This window comes from Cicer arietinum, chromosome 2 (genome assembly GCF_000331145.2).
Source record: "Cicer arietinum cultivar CDC Frontier isolate Library 1 chromosome 2, Cicar.CDCFrontier_v2.0, whole genome shotgun sequence".
In the NCBI taxonomy this organism is placed as follows: Eukaryota; Viridiplantae; Streptophyta; class Magnoliopsida; order Fabales; family Fabaceae; genus Cicer; species Cicer arietinum.
Genome location: NC_021161.2, coordinates 47,704,120 through 47,711,065, shown reverse-complemented (window position 1 = coordinate 47,711,065; position 6,946 = coordinate 47,704,120).

Below are 6,946 nucleotides of genomic sequence, written 5' to 3'. Positions count from 1 at the left end.
ATTTAGTGACGAAAAAATATTTAGTTTCCAAATTCAAAATTATGGTCTCTATTTCGGTCGCTAGTGTGACTGAAAATATTCGGTCTCTAAATCGGTCACTATAGGCGAAAATTCTAGTAGTGCAAGTTTTAGACTAAAATTTTGTTTGGAGGACTAAAATTGGGGAGAAACAAAATGGAGGGACTATTTTCGTGATTCAGCTAAAATATGGAGACTAAAACTGCAATTAAGTCAAAATTTTATTTAAAAGCATGGGATTAAAAAATATTATCTGAGTCTGGTTCTAAAATACTTGTAGACTTTTGGTCTGGTCTATCAGTTAATTATTTTTAAATTTTTTATCTAAATGTTTTAATATTAAGTGTGGATAATTTTTATTTTTTTAAAAATAAGTTAAACTTTTATATATTTTAACATTTTTTAAATACTATTTACATTATTTGAATATCATATAAAAGTTGGTAACTTTTTACGTACTTTATTTTTTTTTTTATGGGTTTAATATTACAAGTTTTAAGGGCTCTAAAAACTTTTATAATAATTATAATAGTCTCTCACGAGTACAAGTTTTTAAGACTCTAAGAACTCCTATTTAAATTAGGGTTTAAAATTTAGAGTCAAATAATGTTGGGAGGGTTCACTTCTGAAGTGAAATTCATCAATTTTACCATTATGATTATTATTATTAGTATTATTATTGTTACTATTATTAAAGAAAGAAAAAAAAGAAGTAACAAAGTGTTTTATTGGACTTAGACCATGTGAAAAAGAAATAGAAGGAATGAATTTGAAATCTCTATTTTAGAGAAAATGAAGTAATAGTGCTGTAAGGAACCAAAAAAAAAGGAAAGATAACAACATAGTCGTAGTAACAAAAGAAGGAAAAGAAGAAGAAATTTACATCTGATGGTGATAATAGGTTTGTAGCAAAATTTATATGTTTGATCTATAATTTTAGTATGTTACTTTTACCACTAAGTTTATTATTTTAATACATAGTTTTATTAATTTTATCTTCTATAAGAGTTACTTTGGAATACTCACTTAAATGGAAGGTTGTTACTATTTGTGGATTAACATTCCCTAGTATCAATAGAAAGACTCTGATGTACCCATTACTTATTATAGTGGAAGTTTTTACTGGACTAGATCATGTGGTTTTTATTCTATCAATTTGATGGAAGTTTTCCACGTTCAAAATTTTGTTTGTCTCATATTTAATTTTCTGCTAATTATATTTGTCATGCAGAATTATATTTTCTGTTAGGCTATCTATCTACACAAGTGGGAGGAAAAATATTTTGTATTATTGGGATAATTATCTGTAGTTTTCTCAACAAAGTGGTATCTAGAGCGCGGTTTGTTTGGTTTGTGCATTTAAATGGAGCAGGAAAATAAAGGTTCGAATATGATTAAGCTTAACTCTTCTAATTACACACTTTTGAAGACACTCAATGAAGACATATTATATAGTAAAGATTTGTATGATCTTATTGAGGGTGACATTGTTAAACTCACAGATAAATCTGACGTTGACTAAAAGAAGATAAATAGAACGTCAGTGGCGTTGATCAGATAGTGGTTGGATCTTGGTGTATATCCACATGTTGAAACTGGAATATATGCTAACAAGATATGGGAGAAGTTAAAATAGTTGTATGAACGAAAGAATGTGCAAAATAAAGAATTCTTAATTCGGAAGTCGATGAATATGAAATACAAATATGGGGATTCAATGACAAAGAATATGAGTATTTTTCAAAATACAGTAAATCAGTTGACAATAGTTGATATTAAATTAGATGATGAGTTGCAAACGTTGTTATTGTTAAGTTCATTGCTTGATAATTGGGAAGTCCTTGTTGTGACGTTGACCAATTCAACTCCAAGTGGAAAGTTTAAAATGTCAACAGTTACAGAGTGCATGTTGAATGAAGAAGTTCAAAGAAAGTAATGTGGTTTGATTGATTCTTCCTCAAAGTCAAAAGTACTAGTTACAGAGTCATGAGGGAGAAGTTAATCTAGAAACTTCCATATACGCGACAACTCTGAGAGTCGTAGCAAGTCGAGGACTAGAAAAGAAGTGGTATGATATCATTGTGACAAAGTAGATCACATAAAAATAAATTTGAGGTTCCTTAAGAGAGATCAATCAAGGAAGAGAAATGAAGACAAAAAGAAGAAAAATGATAAAGATACCACAACAGTTGCATTTGTTAATAATCACATTGTTTTGATGATAATTCCATAAACCTTGCATGTTAGGATTCAACTTGTATTATTAATTCGGGTGCCTCATATCATGTTACTCTTAGGCATGGTTTCTTCTCATCTTACAGTGTTTGGGATTTTGGCACGGTAAAAATGGGAGATTAAGAAGTATGTAAAATTAATAGGAGGAGATATGTTTTTTTTGAAAGTTGGATTGGTTGCAAGCTTCAATTGAAGAATGTTATACATGTTCCTTATATTTGTCTCAATTTTATTTCGGTGAAAGTCGTGGATATTGAGGGTTATCACACTTACTTTGGTAGTGGAATATATAAAATCACCAAACGGTCGTTAGTGGTTGCAAAGTAGTAAAGTTCAACTTCTCTCTATAGGATGTATACAACGTTATGCAAGAAAAAAGTTAATGCAATTGAAGATGCCTTTTCTTATTTATGACATATGTGCCTTGGTCACTTGAGTGAGAAATGACTCAACATACTTGCGAAGAAAAATTTTCTCCCTTTGAAAGGTACGTCCCTTAAAACTTGCACTAATTATTTTGCTAGAAAACAACATAGAGTTTCTTTTTATAATGTTGGTCCTTATAGGAGGAAAAATACTCTTGATTTAGTTCATACTGTTGTTTACATGATGGATAGTAAATCTCTTGGTGGTGCATTTTGTTACTTTTATTCACAATACTCTAGACAAGTGTGGGCTTTTCCTTTGAAATCTAAAGATTGTGTATTATGAGTCTTCAAGTATTTTCATGCAAGTGTTGACAAAGAAAAAGGAAGGAAATTTAAATGTGTTCGATCAGATAACGATGGTGAATACAGATATTCGCCTGAAGAGTATTGTAGAGAAACGTGGAATTAGGCTTGAGAAAACAATTCCAAAGACACCTCAGCATAATGGTGTTGCAGAGATGATGAATCATACGATTAATAACATAATTAGATGTATGCTCTATCATGCAAAATTATCGAAACACTTTTGTGGTGAAGTAATGAAAACTGCGTAGGATTTGGTCGATATGTATTCTTCTATTACACTTGATGGTGAAGTTCCAAATAAAGTGCGGACAGAGAAAGATGTCTCTTACCGTCATTTGAGAGATTTTGACAGCAGATGTTTTGTTCACATTGCAAAAGATGAGAGGTTCAAGCTTGATAATAAATTCAAATAGTGTGTGTTCTTCGATTTTGGTGATGAAGAATTTTGTTATGGATTGTGGGATATGGTTGACAAAAAAATTATCAGAAGTCGAGGTGTGATATTTCTTGAAGACCAGACTATTGAAGATTTTGATAAAGTTGAGAAACAGAAAACTAAATTCCAAAAGTTACATTGTTGTTGCGTCTTAGCCCCCTGCAAAAACCTTTGTTGATGGGGCAGAGATACAGGTAAATGATGAGAATGTAACTGATGATCATGTACCTCACCATGATGAGCAGATTCCAATTGTGCCACCAGTTGAATTTGAGTTGAGAAGATCCACTAGAGAACGTCAACTTTCTTAAAGATATCATTCACACGAGTATGTGATGATCACGAATAGTGGAGAGTCATAGTACTTCCAAGAGGCTATTACAAATGTGGATAACGAAAAATGGTTAAAGTTCATGCAAGAAGAGATGAATTCCTTGCATGAGAATCACATATTTGATTTTGGTGAAGTTGTCTGATGGTAGAAATAGACTCAAGAAAAAATGGGTATACAAGATAAAGGCAGAATAAGAATAGTTCTCAAGCAAGATACAAACCAAGATTAGTTGTGAAAGATTTTAATCAGAGAAAATGTATTGACTTTGAAGAATATTTTCACATGTGGTGAAAATGTCCTATATCTAAGTGATGTTTGGGTTAGCAGCTAGTTTGAACCTAGAAGTTGAACAATTTGATGTGAAAACTGCATTCCTTCATGGTGATTTCGAAGAAGAGACATTATAAGATAAAAACTAGTTTGCGGCGATTATGAAGAAAATTTGCGACGGTTATAATTGTCGTAAATGGACACTTGCGATAACTCTCCAATTGTCGTAGATTCATTCGTCGTGAGGTCAGTTTGCGACGGTTCAAAAAACCATTGTTTCAATTGTCGGCAATATTTGCGACATTTTCTAACCACCTCGATATACATTTTGTGATAGTTAGAACTGTCGTTGTAAAGGAAACCTACAACGGTTATAATCGTCGTAAATGGACACTTGCGACAGTTCTCCAACTGTCGTAGATTCGTTCGTCGTGAGTTCAGTTTGCGACGGTTTAAAAATCATCGTTCGAATTTTCGGCAATATTTGCAACGGTTTCTTACCACCTCGATATACATTTTGCGACAGTTAGAATCGCCGTTGAACACACTCAATTTTAGTTGTTCCTATAGAATTGCGACAATTATCAACCGTCGTTATATGTATTTTGAGACGATTTGAACCGTCGCAAGCTTAATAATTTTAAATAAAAAAATTATTCCACATAACTATTATGACTAAATCCAATTTATATAAACATTTCAAAAGTAATAACACTAATTCATACATTGAACTTAACTAAAACAATAAATAAAGTAGTTTAAATATTATAAATTTAAAACATTAGTAGAGTGACTAAACATACAAAGCAACTCCATCTATCAAAATATCTAATTAGTCCTTAATAATGTTGGTTTGAAATACTCCAACATAATGCCTTTTGACCCATCAAACTTTTTATGACAAATTAAATAAGGATATATTTTTTGTTGTCTTCATCATCAACAACAAATTTTTACTAACATAATGATTAAAAAAAGTTAGTTAACAATCCAAACAATATAGGAAAATCCCTAAAAACTCAATTGTTTATCAATAATACCTTTATTTTATTCCCAAAAAATTCATTTTTTCTGGTCGATGGAACTAGTCTCCAATTGTCGTATATTACAAGAAAATCCTTAAACTTCGTAGCAATTTCACCCAAAAAATCGCATAACAAACCAACAACTGATCCTACCGACTACCACTTTGAATTCCATCTAGTTATTATCCTGATAACATTATGAGGAGCTTCAAGTACGTCTGTTACCCTTAAGTGTGTATTTGAAATACGTCATGCCTCATCTAACACATAACCCAACAAAATATTTAATAACTCAACCATGTAAAACAATTTAATTATATAAATATATTTAGACATTAGATTGCATACTAACAACTTCTACATTCCAATATGTAGAATTCCTTTTTTGAGCAATTTATGGTTCATCTTCCACCACATCTTCATAGTGAGAGGATGTCTTTGGAAGGTATTGGTTTTGTCGCTTGCACTAATGGTGATTTTGTCATCAGAGAAGGTGGTGGTTATATCGCTTGCACTATTGGCAGTGTTGTCGCCTGAGAAAGTGGTAGTTTTGTCGCTTGCACTATAGTTGGTGGTGTTGTCATCAAAGAAGGTAGTATAAAACTCGAGCGACCCTTCGTGAAACACTAAAACTATTTATTATTCATGTAAATAAAAACAAATCAACAAAGAATAAGAATAAAAACATATGAGAGAGAATATGTGATGGAGAGAATGAAAAATAAAAGTACAAAGTGAGATTGAGAGATTAGTCAGATTGAGAGTTTCCATCCTTTGTTTTTATTCTTTTCCATTGTTTTGCGTCAAATATCCTCATATGATGATTCCTTTTTGTTCACAAGATTGAGACTCCAAACAACTTACATTGCAAACATTGATGACAACCAAGTTAGACCAATGCAAATAAGTGATCAAGTGGACTCCCCACGATGTACCCAAAGGGTGTATCCATTTGGAAATGGTTTGCACTTTAAGTGATCATACATTATACTTCTACTTAGCTGTTTTTTAAACCACAACATTTACAATAGTATATTATTTCTCTATTTTATAATTCATCTCAAAAGGCAAATTTAATAAATCTCTTTATCCCCTGATCATATTCAACTTATGTGTGTAGCTTCCAAATCCATGACTTATCCATTGCTTCAAAGAACATAAACATGTGTTATTTTGAACCAAAGACACACAAAGAAGATAATTCAACTTAGTACAGGAAAAAATATTAACCTTAAAGCAGATTCACAAAATATACAAAAGAGTCATAAAGGATATTCACAAAACAATTGCAAAGATACTTTAGAGCAAACACATTTTATTATTTAATAGCTGTTAATAATAGCACAAACAACAACAAAAACATTTGACATGAATGTATAGAAGTACAAAACAGGCAATTTTTTTTCAATACCTTCTTTTTGAAAAAAAAAACACTAAAATGCCCTCTTTCCAAATTAAAACACCAAAATGCCTCTTTTTTTTCAAATTTTTTTTCCCTTACAAGTCGCCATTTGGAATGGCGACTTCCTTAAGGAAGGCCTACTCCCAAATGGCGACTTCCAACTTGTTTTTAAATAAAAAAAAAAATTCAATTTTTTTTCTTTAAATTATATATATAATTTAATTATTTTAATTAATAAAAATACATAAAAAATAAATAAATAGACATTTAAATTATGAAAAAAATTTAATAAATCCAAATGGACATTTATAAAATAATTTTTTTGTTAAAAAAATATTTTAATTTTTATTGAAATAACAAAAGTAATATATATATATATATAATTAATATAATTCATAAAAATAGATAAATAAAAATTATAAATTACGATAAAATTTTAGGAAATTCAAGTTCGAAATGTCAATTTTTAAAAGGTTAGTTTTTTGTAAAAAA